We start from the raw sequence: 17311 nt of genomic DNA on the forward strand, positions 1-17311 counted from the left end.
TGTAAAATACTGATCGGCTGATTTGAAAAATCAAAAAACAGCGGAAGGATGACATGCATAATTCAGTTATTATCTGCCTCCAATAGAGTTAATCTGACTCCATTAACATTTATTATCTTTTATCCTATTATTCTTTAAAAGTAAAAGTCTTTCTTAGAAGTGATAGGAAAACTCACAATGAATGCACTGTTGTGCAGAAGAGAATGAGTAACTGCTTTATGTTCAGGATGAGCTTGTTTAGTGAACAGGAGAGCAGGGGGAAGACAGGCTGATTTCCACATACAGGCAGAGACAAGTTACATCTTAATCTATTGTCTGAGTGTGTGAACCTGTGTGCTGGTGTGTTGCATTACCGGTTTTGGCATGTTAAATACGTCTAGGATCAACTGTTATGTTTCTACCTTATAGCATGAGCTTTGTTAAACATGTAAACACTAAAAAAAACTTAAATGAATTAAAAAGACTGAAGGCAGATGCAGGTGATCTGAGGGGGAGAAGCACAGTAACATTTTCTCCTCAGTGCATGTTTGAGCAATAGTTTATAGATTATAGACTTTTAATTAAGTTCATCACAATTCTACTCAGTTTATAAACTGTCAGATGAGACCAAAATATACTTAATATAAATATAGCTAATAAAAACTATACTTAAAGCGAAAGTCTTAAAATAAATGCACTCCTAGAAATTAGGGACTTTCACTTTACGGACATATATATATATATATATACATACAGTGCCCTCTAAAAGTATTTGAACAGTAAGGCCAATTCCTTTATTTTTACTGTAGACTGAAAACATTTGGGTTTGACATCAAAAGATGAATATGAGATGAGCGATTAACATTTCAGCTTTTATTTACAGGTATTTTCATCTGGATCTGATACACAATTTAGAAGATAGCACCTTTTGTTTGAACCCACCCGTTTTAGACAGCCAGGTTTAGGAGGCATCAGTGTAGATTTTAAAGGGCACACTGAAGTCAGGAAAAATCACAACAGGCTCGGACAACAACACATTTTTCAGGTGGTTAAATGACTGATAGCATGCCACACATTTTTATCATTTGGTTCAGTGGCGCAGCAAGTTTTGAAAAGTCCTTGATGAAACGTGTATAATAAGAACAAAGTCCCACACAGGCTCTTACCTCAGAAGGAGAACGGTTTTCCGTTTCCGTGGTTACTTCTCATTCTCTCTCTCTCTCTCTATATATTCACTGTATATATTAGGAATTTTTTAAACAGTAGAAGTACAGTAATAATGCACTGAATGCATTTTTTTTTTAAATACAGTATTTAATATTGTTAAACTGTAGGAGGCCTATATCTAAAGTTAAATTTGAGTACTTTTTAACATGTTAACCTGCATTAGGACATTGGCGTTCTGAAGTGTTTTTTTTTCTTTTTTCTTTTCACATTAGCTGAAATTATGAATTGAATTAACTATCTTGACAAACTAAAACAGTCTTCAACTTTTACTCAGGCTGATTTTTAAAACCTGCAAGCATGATGCCAATATAATTGTTATATACTTAATGATTGTCAGGGTTCTGTCACTTCGGTCTAGTTTATTCAGAGCCCTGACACTCCCTTCTTGTCTTGTTTTCTGGTGAGCACGCTGCGCGCTCTCTCGTCTGCGTGCTCTGTTTTATGTTGGGGCGTGGTGTTCGGATCCTGGTGTTGTGCCTATTTTCGACTCGCTGCCGAATTATTAAATCGCTACTTGATTGCCTAATATTAACCACACCCCTAATCCGAACCCCTCCTCTCCCCCACGCCTAACCCTAAACCTACCAACAGGGGCGTAGCCATCATTTCAAAAGTGCGGGGATGGATGTGGTTTGTTTGTTATTGTTAACAATAAAAACGATGAGCTTGCGTTTTCGTTGTAATGTTGCATGCAACTGGTTCTTCTTGTTTTGTGGATGTAACATTGCCTTGCCTTGCCTTGCCCCGCCCCTACGGGGTACTTTTTGTTGTTTATTTAATTTTTTTTGTATTAATAAAGCCCTTTTGCCTCCTGCAATTGAGTCCTCGCTCTATCCCTTCACCCACGCCTGACAATGATGGTACATTTCTTTGTTAATATATTTGCAATGTACTGTAACGAAAAAGGAAATATATTTAAAATACAATAAATAAATATATATATTTATTCTTCTTTATTCTTTTTTTTTTTTTCTCACCAGAGTTGAATAAGCCAAAAGTATAATGGAGCATATTATTACCACAAAAATTATATATTGAAGGTATATTGCTTGTTTGTTTGAAGGACAAAATTTGGCAAATGGACCACTGCAGAAGCAGCAGAATGGCAGCTTTTCATCTAGCATGAGCTTGAGGACCACAGAGGAATGCAGGGTAAAGTCCTTCAGTACCTTTAGGCTATGAGTGTTGTGGATGTATGGGTGTGTGCAGGGCAGGTAGACACAGGGATTGTTAAACATGCAAATACTGAACCAACTAAAATGAAACCAAAAGAGCCTAAACATGAAGCCAAATGCATGGTGATCTAGAGAGGGGAGAAGTGCATTAATATTTCTCCTCGATGCATGTTTGAGCGGTAGTTCCCAAATTATACATTGGAATAATATCTCTATTAAATTCACTTCAAATCTATTCAGTTTATAAGATGTCAGATGAGACCAAACACAATACCATTACATATTAGAAAACACAAATGAATGAATAGTATGTAAAGCACATGTGTATGTGAAGCAAATGGTCTGAAGAATATGTGAGAAATCCGCTCTGTGTGAAGACTGTAAGAGGTATGAATGTAAAACTAGGTGTTTACAGCAGATTATCATTGTGTGCATCTTTATTATTCTGTTGTTAAGTTGTAGTTTTGACTGGGTGCATCAGCTTGAAAATTTGTGTGGCTTGTCTGGTAAATACAAAGAAATGTTTAACCAGATTGCTACAGCAGGTCATGTTATCTCAAGCACTCTAAAGCCTCTCTGTCAAACAAGATGGACGGTACGACACCAAGCAATAACATCTGTTCTCAAGCAGTATGATTCTGTGCTCACTTCCTTAGAGGAAATGTCAAAAAGCAATGCTCCTAGTGCATCCACCGCCAATGGCTTGCACCAACAGTTTCTCAAAGGTAAGACCGTACTGGGTCTTGTGTTGGCAGGAGCTGTGACTGGAGAGTTGTAATGTCTGAATACCTTGCTACAAATTAAAACACAAACTATCTCTGGCATGAAAGCTGCAGTTTCTTGTGTTCAGTCTGTTTTGAAAGACAAAAGAAATGAAGATGCCTTTCAAATTCTTTTTGAGCAAGCAACTGTGATTGTCAATTCACTAAACCTAGAGCCTATCAAAGTCCCAGAACTGAGACGACTGCCTAAGCGTTTTAGACTAGAAGCAAGCACATACAAGCCAAAAACAGCAACAGAGCATTACAAAATTGAGTTTTATCAGGTCCTTGATGTTGTTGAGATGGCGCTCAGTGAGCGTTTTGAGCAGGAAGGTCTGATCTTGCTAAAACTAGAGAGTACTCTGCTCACTGGACAAATTGAGTCAGTGTGTGACGAGTATCCTGAGATCAACAGCCAGTTGCTTGCTGTTCAATTACCCATGTTTAGACATAACTATCCGTTTGGGTCCAGTATGGAGGCAGCAAACATTCTTAAAGGTTTGTCAGTGGAAGTTCATGGCCTTTACAGTGAAGTGGAAACTCTGGCCAGGTTGCTCCTGGTTGTACCAGTCTCATCTTCAGAAGCAGAAAGGAGCTTTAGTGCTCTTAGAAGGTTGAAAACTTGGCTACGCTCAAGTATGTCACAAAAGAGACAGAATCATGTCGCAGTGTGTCACGTTCACCAAGACAAGTTGGACCTTTTGGACAAGAAATTGATGTGCCAACAATTTATTGCTGGTTGTGAGAGGCACAAGAAGATATTTGCTTTCACTTGAAATGTGTTATCAGATTTATTGTTCTGTGCCAGTGTACAAGTGTCTACCAGTGTGTCTGATGTATCCTAATTCCAAGTGTATATAGTTCTGCAAAAGTTGACTACTATGTTTCCTTTTCAGAAGGATTAGTGCATTACAATGACATGACAAGAATTCAAAATAAACAATTTGTAGAAGTTGAATTTGTAATCAGTTACAGTGTGCAATCATTTCCACTATTGTTTATTTTTTAACAGTCATTTGATAGATATAATATATACATATACAAGAAATGTCAGTAAGCACACCCACAACCACAACCCCCCCCCCAATGTTCAAACCAAATCTACACCCTTGTACACTGACATAATTAGTTCCCTCTCTAAGAATTTCAGAGCAGGTAAAAACCGGTAGAGCCAGATTTGTTAGAAATACCAGCAAATAGTGTGTGACCAACCCAGTCCACTCTGGTCACACCTCCTGTCCTACAGTGTATAAACTAAAGCAGGAGAGCTCTTTTCAGCTCATCACAAGGTAATTAAAACACTTTTATATTTTATTGTTTGTTATATTTACTTGATTTATTCCAGTCTGAACATCGCTGTTTGTATTCAATGAAACTGAAATGTAAATCTGTAGACAAACATACAGTTAGAACACTTTTTTTACATTACCGCACAAAAATTTAATCTGTCATTTTGATATTCTATGTGATATATTTTATTTGTCTACTAGGAATTATGATCAATTCTGTCTATGAATAGTTCATATTTTCTGCAGTTAGTTCATAAATACAATTTTTGTTCCAGTTGTATTCATGTAAGGTAATTCAACACAGTTCAGGTGAATTGGGTCAAAATAAAAAGAATTAATAGACATCACCATACTTCCTCAGTTGGTTGATTACATTAAGAGTTGCAAACTTTTATCGTATTACAATGTAATGCTTAAATATGCAAATGAGGCATTATCCAATTAAATACATTTCCAGAACATAAATCTGAACATTGGATGAATGGAGGTTCAAAATGTTTGATTTTGTTCATATCAAAATATTTGATTTCTCCAGAGGGAATTAATGGAGTTCTCAGGTTAACCCTCAATACAGAAAATACTGTCAAAAATAAATAAAAAATGATACAGTGGTGGCCAAAATAATTAGATCACTAGTATTTTCAGCAGCAAAAACTGGTTTTAAATCAGTTATTTGTATCTTTTGCTGTAATGTGTCAGTAGATAATATCAGTTTATATTTCCAAACATTCATTTAGCCATTAATTGTAATAATCCAGTGAGATTTTAGAGATGTGATCTGATCATCATCAGTCTGTCTGGAATGACATGAAGAAACAGAACAAACTGAGACTAAATCCAGAAGAACTGTGTCTCCAAGACGCTTCAAGAAACTTCCTGTAAAGCTCCTGAGAAACTCTGCTCAAGAGCACCGAGGACTGCTTTAAACACAAAGGATGCTCACAACAAATGTTGATTTCATTTAGCTCATAGAAGTTAATTGATAAAGACAATGTATTTATGGCATTATTTTTGGCAGCATTCTCATTTTACAACATTTTTACACAAGTGCCTAAAACTTTTAACAGTTATCTAGCTTTACAGGAGGTTCCTTGAAGCGTCTTGGAGACAGTTCTTCTGGATTTAGTCTGTCTCAAATGAATGTTTGGAAATATAAACCGATATTTCCTACTGACGCACTACAGCAAAAGATACAATAACTGACTTAGTACCAGTTTTAGCTGCTGAAAATGCTAGTGCTCTAATGATTTTGGCCACCGCTGTATGACACTGTCAAGATCACAAACATTGAAGTTTTAAGATTTTTTTAGAATGGATGACTTCATCTGAATTTGACAAACTGATGTTTGATTAATTATTAGCACTGGCTGTAACTAAACTATTTATATTGTGTTGTCTGCAAAAGGTATAAATGTGATGTAGAAATAAAAAAACAACTACAACAACAACAACAACACACACAGAGAGAGAGAGAGAAAACTGCAGAAGCATCAGAAACCACAAACAAGCAAAAACCAACTGGACAGAGAGAGAAATGGAAACCAGTGAATCTCAAGAGAAAAGGAGATGGAGATATATGAGCCGGAATAGCATGAGGGGAATAAAGCCAGACTGTGAGTGTTTGTTCATTATGAAACTTGTAGCCTTCACAATCCTGTCATAAAATATCACATTCAGACACATCCATCAGACTTTCTGCAGTCACCTAGATGCACTAAATATTTACAGATGTGTGATTGTTTAATTGGTGTAATATTTTGATTATAAAAAAAAAAAAAACAATGAGAATATTTATATACTGTATGTTTGTAATTTCTAGTCTCACATGATCCAGACGGGCCTGTGATGTTTCATTCTGATGTTATTAAGAAAACACAACATCAGATACCAGCAGCTGAAGACTGAACATCATTATCATCATCTTCATCTTCATCATCATCATCATCATCACAATCTTCATCATCATCATCATCACAGACTCCATTCGTCTGGACTACAGTCTGTTCTGATCCTGGACTCTTTTCCAGACTCATCTGATCAAACAAACAGAATAATGAACAGTTTTGTTCTCAGATAATTGATAAATGTGTTTTACTGCTGCTGCACTTTGCTGAAAACACCATGATCCACCTCTGGATCACACAGACGTTTTGTGTTTTACAAATTGTTCTATTATTATTATTTTGCACTGCCTTTCATGTGTAATGTATATTTCTATATTCCTGTATATTTTGGTATATTTCCATAGCCATTTAAATACAATCTATTAATGCAGTAAAGTTATGGAGTAACTTTACATTTTGTTCAGCCTCTTTGTCATTTAAAACAATAGTAAACCATGTCCTTAGATTAATTAGTAGCACTAATAAAAAAAAGAATTCAACAGTTTTTCGCTCTCCCTTTAATTTACTCTAATTTAATTTTTATTTCTACAAATACATGTAAATGTGAAGAAAAAAAACTCTCAGAAATAAACCAAATGCAGATTTATGTGAAGGAACATTTCTCAAATAAACAAGTAAAGAGGTTCAATATTTCTCTTTATCCAGTCTTTATCCTTTGATCCCTGTAATACAGGGGCCTGTACCATGAAGCCGGATTAGGTGGCTAGCCAGCTATGTTTCAGCTTAGTTTCCGCCAACCCTGGGTTTTAGGTACTATGAAAGTAGCTCGGCTTTAATCGGTGTTCGTTGCCATGGTATCTTACGCTGCACGGCTAACCTGCTCCGGGGCAGGTTATGTTCTGGTTTAGAGATCTCAATCTGAAATTTGACCAATCAGCTTCAAGCAAAGTGACACATCTCTGACGCAATAAAGCCACTCTTCCAGTTTCTCTTACTCCAAATTAAATGACGCTACATAAAACATTTTTAAAGATAAAATCATGTGATTTTTAGACATGATTATTTTTTATTATTTATATAATTAGTATACCCTTAATCCATTACACAAGACAGCTTAATTTAATAGTAATTATTAAGCTTTTATTTTAAATTAATATAAACATAGATAATATGCAATATAAATACGTTTTAGAATCAATAGCTGTAAACATGACTACATATGAGTTTAAATTTTTAAGTGTTGTTATATCTATAAATATTATAAACTTTACAAATTTTACTTGCACTTATATGGTAAGATACGTTTTCCTCTTTAATGGATCGATTGTTTCATTTTGCTGTGTAAATGTGTTTAAATTCTTCATATTGTTCAATCTTTTAATCTTTGGTAGTGAATTCGCACTGACTCTCTCATGAGAAGTGAATCCCAGTTTCAAGGCATGTGATTGGCTGCTCATTACTGATGTCACACTTTCATGTGCACGAGCTCCATTAACTCAGGATCAAGCCTGAGTTGACAGAGAAAGTTGATGATCAGCTTCATGGTACCAACAAAGCCGGATTGAACTGGTTTGGTTTTGTCAACTCAAAACTAATCCTGTAACCCTGAGTTTGTTTAGCCACCATCATGGTACAGGCCCCTGGTCTGGTGTGTTCATGATTCACTCCAAACCTTTGCTCAGTATTTCATCTGTGCTTTTGCTTTTGTGTATTGATGCTGTTTCTGACAGAAGAATCACTTTTATTCTCAGCTTTCTCATGTGCTTCATCTCTCATTTCACACACAACATCTCTCTGTTTCTCCAGATTTACAGCATTTCTCTTCTTACCAGACACTCTTTCTGCATTCATCTGATGATGGAGATGTTTCATATCAAGCAAATGAGGGGGCAGTCATGGCTTATTGGAAAGAGAGTTGGACTTGTAACCCGAAGGTCGAGTCTCAGGTCCGGCAGGGATTGTAGGTGGGGGGAGTGAATGTCCAGCGCTCTCTCCACCCTCAATACCACGACTGAGGTGCCCTTGAGCAAGACACCGAACCCCCAACTGCTCCCCGGGCGCTGCCCACTGCTCCGGGTGTATGTTCACTGCTGTGTGTACACTTGGATGGGTTAAATGCAGAGCACTAATTTAGAGTATGGGTCACCATACTTGGCCACACACCACTTCTTTTTCCCTTTCCTTCCCTTTTCCCCCAAATCTCCATCATCTCCTGAGTGAAGAATATGTAAAATCATGGCTCAGTCATAAATGCATTACAATGAGTCTCATTTATAATGTGTTTTCCTCATTTAAAAGATACAGAAATTAGTAAAACAGGGCAATTATTTCTGTACAGACAATTTAATTGAAAATAAATTGCATTCATACTATTTTGAACATTATCTTTTCAATGATCATAAAGTAAATCAAAGCACCTGCTCAGAGAATATCTGATTTCAGACGCAGTCATATTGTTTCAAATCTCAGTGTAAAGGTTAAATAAGACCCAGAGCTGAAGAAGATGTAAATGTGTGATGAAACACACCTGATTCACATCAAGATCTACTGTTTAAAAACAGAAGAGTGTCCATTTATAGCATAAGCTGATAAAAGTTTGTTTGCTGACACTTTATGCAAAATGCCAAATCAGCATTATTGATTGGGAGTTGATAACTGAATGGCATTCACTGAATTAACCATCAAAATGTCACTTGTATTCAATAGAATTAAAGGCATTGTAAAGGCATCTTTGTCCAGGAGATGGCGCAAGCAGATTTTTCACTGCAATCTCAAAGGCCTTTAGTATGAGAAGAGATCTGATCTGAAGATGAATGTAGATCATAATGTCACACATAGAGCAAATTAGACTCATCACACATCTGATGTGCTTGTGTTATAATCAGCTTCATGAGGATAGAACTGGTTTTAGAGAAAATGACAGAGCTGATGGCAAATCTGACAACAACAGTTTGAAAAATAATATGAAAACTATGACTATCAATAATTTCTACAGTAAAATGTTTGAATGGTTATGTAAGACAAACAGTTTAAACTTACAGTAACAAACCGCTGACTCTTAGAAGCAACACAACAATAAGCACAAAAATATAAGAAATAGAGAAATAATAGTCAAACAGACAGCATGAGAATCCCTCAGATCATCTCAGCAGATCTCTTTTTTTATGAAATATTCATATCTTTGAAGCCAATGAACCCCTTTTGATCAATTCTTAATTAAAAATCATGAACTGATTGCTTCCATATGAGCATACAGCACCAACTGCAGCTATAAATAACAGCAATAATGTGTTTTACACCAAACATACACATTATCATTTGTTATTCGCAACTGGAGAAGAATATTGTGTTAATAATTCTGATTGATTATTGGATTTATTTTGTTAGCTGAGAAACAAAACACTAAAGTTACCCTAATCATGATTTTTACAGCCAAAACCCATTGTTACGAGTGAACGGGACGGGATGGATCCATCTGCAAAGCTTTAAACGTAACACCCATCAACTGAAGCCCAAAAACTAATTTCTTATCATCTTGCAGAAACATAGTCTAATCAGAAGTTGATCATTAAAATAACTGTAAGAACGTAGTGGAGACAGGAGTGTGATGGGAATATTTTATCTAATGGCCTCAGGGGGAGTCAAAAGGGTATATTCAACATAGAAGATTCAGAAAAGTGCAGACTAAGGATGCTCAGATCAAAGGCTGTGTCTCTATGATTAAATAATCTGTATTCACCCAAAAAGTGCTTAAAACAGTAGAACAGTTATATGACAAACCAATGACCAGATCAGTATGACCAATTACAGTGAAGAAGACTTGATTTTTACTCAACTACAAGGTATAAATGTGCATGTATCTTCCTGTTCAGGGAGTCTCTCTTGCTTGTTGTGACCAGTGGGCTCCTGGCCGTGAATAAAACTTTCACTCCTGCAAAGAGCAACTTGGGAGTGGTGTCTGGTATATGCTGCGCAGCTGAGGAATAGAAGTAACAGCATACAGCTGAGAAGGGAGGAGAGTGTATAGATGCTACTGACATGATGCTCATGTGTGACTGAGGTAGTGAAAGTAGCTTCTTGACGGGACGCCGTCACCTTACTTCGGGAAGGGATTTACCTCGAGATACTGTATTATATTGTATTATATTCAGAAAGGGAATTACCTCGAGATACTGAATGAGTAACCTGACACCAGCAGATCATTCACAAACACAGAGATGAGTCATGAAGTGAAAATACCTCACTGTGATGAATGATTCACCAGCATCAGACTCTGGATATTCTAGAGCTTAAACTGGACAAATACAGACATTTATCAGAGTTTCTGTTGACCTGCAGCTTCACTCAAACTGATCAAAACATGAACAAACTCCTGATGTCTCTCACTGAACAAACATATCAGTAAATCAATTTACTGATTATTTATAATGGAAATTTGAAAATATATCAAATATTTACCCATTTCAAAATAACACAAGTGCTGTTCAGCCTCAGTTTTCATGGTGAATCTCCCACACATTCACCATCACAGAACAGCAGAGGAGTGTGACAGACAGAGATGGAGATCATCAGAATCACAAGCTCAGAAAATCACATCTACATTAGATCAGACTTTAGAGGAGAATTAAATCAAATCAGTAAATGTAGTGAATTCCAGAAGTAATGTACATTTTGATCAGCCTGCAGATCTCATCTACTTTAAAGATTATTGAACTTTGTCTTTATGGTAATTATTAGCATAACTCTATAGAGATAATAAAGAGATCATTTGACAAATACAGTAAGCCTATTATGTTTATAAAACCATAAAATCATTGTCAAAAAAGAAGTATACAGTCATGATAATCAAACAGAAATCAATAATAAAAACTCACATCCTGAAGAGAATTTGGAGGAATAATTTATCATGACAGTAATGTCACAATTTAAAAATATATTAATGGTACCAAAATCATGCTTTAATTTTGTGCAAAATTCTTATTTTTCTTTTGAATTTGGGGTGAATTTAGACTTGGCTGTGTTTTCATGAGATTTACTGCGGATGCTAAAGATACTGCGGTAAAACACTGTAGTTTGTCATATTTCGGTGTTATTTAGTTTCTGATGTTCTCTTATTGTTTCATGCTCATTTAGTGATTTGATCATCATGACTTATTGTTTTTTGCTGCTGTAACACACTTTCATTCAAGCACCAAAGGTTTTATAAAATCTATACAGATTTATGGCTCAAAATATCAATTGGATGAAAAGGCATTATAAATAAAACAAATTCATGAATGTGTTCTATCCTGAAGATTATCAGTCGTTTCTATATTTATCCACCAGATGACAGAAGTAGATTTTCAAGCTCAAAGGCCTTTAGTTTCAGGTTGAAGGCAGTGAATGAGGATTGAGTTTCACATCATGAAGGTGGTGGTGATGGCGCAGTGGATAAGACACATGCCTTTGGTGTGATCGACCCGGGTTTGAATCCACTGTGAGATACCAATGTGTCCCTGAGCAAGACACTTAACCCCTAGTTGCTCCAGAGGCGTGCGACCTCTGACATATATAGCAATTGTAAGTCGCTTTTAGTCAGCTAAATGAATAAATGTAAATGTAAATGAAGCACAAACCCACTGACCCTCAAACACACATCTGATGTTGTTGAATCTGAATCATATTCTATTGCAATAACAGTGTTATTATGACTACACAAACAGCTTCTTGAGGAAACCGGTTTTAGAGAAGAGGAAAGAGTATGGGTTTAAGATGAGTCATATATGATGTATAATATAATGACTGAAAGCCCATGGCCATGAGAGACAGTTATGTCTCCTGTCTCTTTGCTATTGGTTCCTCTGTTCAATGTATCATGTTCTGATTGGTTGTCCAGGTCATACGTCTTGTTTCCCATTGGTTTGTCATGTGACTAGTGTTGCTTTAAGGTGCGTTCGACTTCATGCAGCACTTAGCAGACCGATCGGCGGCTGACTTGAAGCAGTGCATGCCGATTAGAAATTTAGTCCGACTTGAACCGGCGCCGACCACACGTCACTAGGCTTGTTTGAGATGAGCAAAATCTGCGCAGAACCGATCACCGGTGATCAGCGCGAGATGCATGCCGGTTAGAAATGTGTCCGAGTGCGGTCCGCCTTGCTCTGATGTCATGCTGACGTATGTCAAAAATCTCTCGCGAGCGCAAAGCGCACGTGTCGGATTCTGCAGTCGAGCGCAGTTGCTCTCCACCAACTGCGCTGATCAAAAGCATCATGGGAAACGACTTGCTGACGACACAGCTTAATGCTCATTGGCTGCGAATGTCATCTGATATTTTTTCCCCTTAATCCTAAGAAGTCCATTACCTATAGCCTAATACTATTTACTTTTTCTATAGTAATTTATTAGTAATTAGGACATGTGCTTTATTTATTTACCCTTTTATTTTTATTTTCTTGGTTTGAAGTCCTGTTTGTTGTAATTTTCTCTTTTTGTATTGTATGCTGGTTTTAATTTTGTACATTTACATTTTTGTACAACATTATTCCATTAAATAAATTAGTCAATCCATGCATGCATAGGCTACATCTAATGTGACGGTTTTGCAATTACAACACATGTTTGTGTGTTTTATCTGAGATCTTTATCTGGGTATGTCTTATTTAAGGAGTGCAGTAAACAAAGCCCACACATGCATGCTAATTTCTTAATTTAAAATGTGTTTTTGTTTCATATTAATTTTGAATAATAATTTGCTGTACACACTTTTCCTAATCATTAAACATGAAATTCAAATTTACATTAAGGTGACAAACAATTGTGTAATATATTTATATGAAATATGTTTCATGTAAAAAAGGGATAGTTCACCCAAAGATTTTTTTTGGGGGTAAACTGTCCCTTAAGTAGGATACACATAATTAGGTTAATCAGCTGTGCCATATCCCACTCTGAAATGTTTAACCCATAATTAGGGATAACAGTGTAAATTTAGTGCAGCATCTGTGTGCTCCTCATTTCTCATTATGGCTTTGATTATAAAAGGCATCCACAAAGTGCGATAAAGAACGCGAACGCGATCTCATCCATTGCTGACGTTTGCAGTCCAACAACACAACGAGATTCAGGAAGTGTCCGGCTTGCCTGCACTTTTTTCACTCCTCCCCTCACTGCTGCCGCCTACTCTCGACTAAATTACAGGCGAGGCAAGGTGCATCTCAAACAAGCCTAATGTCACCTGTGGCATCAAAGTACCGCGATAGCGTTTCTAGAGCAGCCGGTTGACTCAGCCCGCGCAATTTCCCCAGAGCGACTGCGGGAGCGCTGATGACGACACAGCTGTTTCATGATTGGCCAAATTCACCACATGACAACAACGACGTGTATTTCGGGTTTATTCTGACAACTTCAGTCCCACTAATGCTCATATACGGACTTTCAAAAAAAATAAAAATCTAAATAAATTCATGTCATCTTCATTTCGTAAATCATGTTTATTAAAAGATTACAATTATTTTTACTGCAATCACTTTTTTGTTAATTTACATTTACATTTAGTCATTTGGCAGACGCTTTTATCCAAAGCGACTTACAATTGGGGAATACAAAAAGCGATTCATCTTGAAGAGGCAATCAGACAGAGGAAGTGCTCGTAACACCAAGTCTCAGTCATTGTTCAAATAAGTACAAGCTAGTAGGTGGAGAGAACTTTTTTTTTTTTTTTGAGTTTATGAAGTCAAGCAGTGCCGAAAGAGATGAGTTTTCAGTTGTTGCTTGAAGATTGCCAGGGATCCAGCGTTCCGGATAGGGGTGGGAAGATTATTCCACCAGCCAGGATTCGTTTATAATTCGTTTATATAGGTTTTGTGCACAGGTTTATTTTGGACCTTTTTCATACAGACCCTTTACAGTATTAAGCTGCATAACCTATTTAGATAATCATTTTTTTATGGAATAAATCAAATATCAATCTTACAGACTTTTAATATAATGTGGTCATCATGGATTCTGATTGATAATTGTCTTGTTGCTGGGTTCATCCATCTTCACTTGCATGTGATTACTGCCAACAACTCTGGCTGGATGTCAACTTAATACAACATTCAGATCAATTTCATACAACAATAACGGCATTTCTATAGCTTCCAGTTTGTCTGCAATAAAGCAAGCAAACGCCACGTGATCTGCCATGACTGAGGTAGATGCAGCAAACTACGAGAGCCCCGAAGTGTCCGACTTGACGACACCGTTTTCAACTCCGCCCCTGACTGCAAGCGGCTACTCGGCAATTCGTACGAATTCATACGACCTTACTCGTACGATTCAGTACGATTTGTCTAAACCCCAGTGACGGGTAGGTTTAGGGGCGGGGTTAGGTGGAGGTCATTCGTACAAATTCATACGAATTGGCAACTCGTAAAATACATACGATTAAGCAAAAATCGTATGAATTTGTACGAGTGAGATCGTACGAATTAGCCACCTCATAAAATATGTACGAATTGCCGTGAGATCGGGCTGGCTACTCTCGTTGACCACCGTCTGTAGCCGTGCTTCAAGTCGAACGCACCTTATGACCGGCTCTAGAGCCGCCTTACGATCACATGTGCGTCAAAGTACCGCGAGAGCAAAAAGGAGACCCTCCTCCCAAATCAGATTATACTGTTTCAGCTATTACAATAGTTCAGTTTTGTATGTAATGGCAAAGTCATTTTATTTCGTTTCGTTTCGTTTTTTTTTTTTTATTATTATTATTATGTTAATTTAGGAAAACGTTTGGAGCATTTTTTGTTCATTAAATAAGTTTTTTCTTTCAGCGGCAGTCCTGCAGGCTGATCATAGCCATGTTTGATCAATTTAGCCTTCTCAAATCACCATGACTTGCCTAAAATAAAATCTATAGATATACTAAAACAGTTCAAGCAAATAACAATGTTTAAACATTAAACCTGGATAAATGTGCTCTGCATCAGTAGTTTGTGCGGAGAGTGGAAGCTAAAGCCAATCACTTGCATTTTATTCAGTAGAAACAGCTTACGCCGCAATTATTGCTCATAAAAGTAAGAGTAATACATCATTCGGAACTGTAAATGGTCTACTTTTATTTGTGTGCACTCACAATATCAACAAAACTTTTTATAAGATATAAAAACATAATTTTATAAAATAAAGAAAATGACGCGCCGTCTGGTCTTGAACAGGAGCGCTTCAGGAAAATGAACCGAAAGTCAGCGAAATCATGCCTCACAGACATGATAAATATATCTAGCTATAGAAAGCTTTAAATTACTACTTAACGAAATAAATAAAAACGAAAACAAAAACTCTTTCATTATAATCTGTGAAGATGCACTTCTCTCTAAAGCCGCGTCTAATGAGCAGATGGCGAGTCAGGATCATTTTCATTTCATTTTCATTTCATTTATTTATTCTCTTTTCATGGTAATGCAACACGAAATGCCACAACAATCCAACAACACAACAAAAATACATTCCATGACAAGAAGAACAGGAGTAGGATGAAGAAAAAAAAAATCTTATAAACTCCTACCCCATTCTTATATTAAGACAATTACAAATTAGATCGCTTCACCGACATGAAAAATAAAATAAAAAAATAAAAAAAATCATCATCTTCATCTTTGCGACACTGACACAGAAAACACTAGTTTATTAATAAATTCAAATATATCCTCACTATTTCTCCCGGACACATTCATGGTAATTACTTTAGCAGGGGCTTTGCAGCAAGCTTCAGTCTGTTGTGTGTGTTTGAAGCATAACTCTTCATCTGCTGCTGCTGCGGGACTCTAAACACCGTCGAGTCTCTCAGTCGCGGCACGGTCTCCTGTTGTTTCCACCACAGCAGCAATGTTTTCATCACTAACTGATGGATGTCTAAAATATAAAAATAAGGAGAAGCCTAAAACAGGCCTGAGGCCCTATAGAGGCCTGGCAGAAATGCAGGGCTCTAGCATTCCCCTCGGTAGAAATCACGTTTCCCCCCTCGGGAATTCATTAATAATAATTCTGACTAAAATAAGAGTAAAATGCTCAGACTTTTAGTGGATTGAAACTTGACTAGACGTACAAACTAAAATGACAGCTTCACACAAAGACTAAAACTAAAATTACAACAGGCCGCTAAAAACAACACTAACAACAAGCTTTAAAACACTTTTTTTCTTTCTGCTGAAAATGAAATGATTTACTGTGAAATCTGTTTTCTCTTCAGTGTGAGCTTCATGAAGAAAACTTCTACATCACTCTCATCAACATGTCCATAGTTACAATAAAGACTGATCTTGACATTATCTTGTGGTTATTTGGGGAAAAACAGTAGGAGGGCGTTTTCCCCCAGTCTACCCTAAAAATTTCATTCACAGTAACTCATTCATAATATTACTATCAATCTTTTTATTTGCATCTCTTCTCATTCAGTTTAACATCCATTCATTATTTAATACAACTGATCTTAATAGTTAATCAGTGAATCATTTGTAGATTTCTACAGATTCTATAGTTTCTGTAGAACTTGTTAGCAATTTCTGGTACAAATAATGGCGATTAAACCAAATGTTCTCATTAAATATTACAATAATCTTGTGTTGTGAAACAATGATTATGTGGACTGAGAATGTGTAGCAAGAGATCATGTTTTGAAAGATAGACTAGTTCTGATGTGATCAGTTTAGATTTTTGTAGTAAGAGATTTGAAAATGTTCACCTACTTCTGAATCAGGAATTGATTTGATGTGATAATAATATATTGCTTTAACACCACTGGCTTTAATGAAACTGTATTTGTGTGATTGCTGATACAAATGTGTAAAAGGAAAAAACACAGGCCTACAGAAAACCCCTGCAACATCAGAAACCACAGACCGGCAAAAACCAACTGAACTGAGACAGAAATGTAGGCCAGAAAGGAAACAAGAACCAGCGAATCACAAGAGAAAAGCAGACAGAGACTTGTTAAACGTGACCGTATGGAGAGACTAAAGCCAAACCGTAAGTGTGTCTTCATTATGAAACTTTAATCCTGTATTATATTTTAG

At 36.5% G+C, this 17311-nt stretch overlaps 1 protein-coding gene and 1 long non-coding RNA gene across 2 annotated transcripts in view; both read left to right on the forward strand.

Moving 5' to 3' along the window:
• Positions 1–17311, forward strand: part of LOC306861931 (uncharacterized protein) — a 1169885-nt gene that overhangs the window by 1099073 nt on the left and 53501 nt on the right. The gene's annotated exons all lie outside the window — the stretch shown is intronic.
• LOC306862650 lies at positions 4378–6964 on the forward strand. Its single transcript, XR_013783593.1, has 3 exons — positions 4378–4431; positions 5837–6044; positions 6251–6964. It is a non-coding gene; the product is annotated as an uncharacterized lncRNA (long non-coding RNA).

The sequence above is a fragment of the Barbus barbus genome, assembly GCF_936440315.1.
Source record: "Barbus barbus genome assembly, chromosome: 43".
NCBI classification, from domain to species: Eukaryota; Metazoa; Chordata; class Actinopteri; order Cypriniformes; family Cyprinidae; genus Barbus; species Barbus barbus.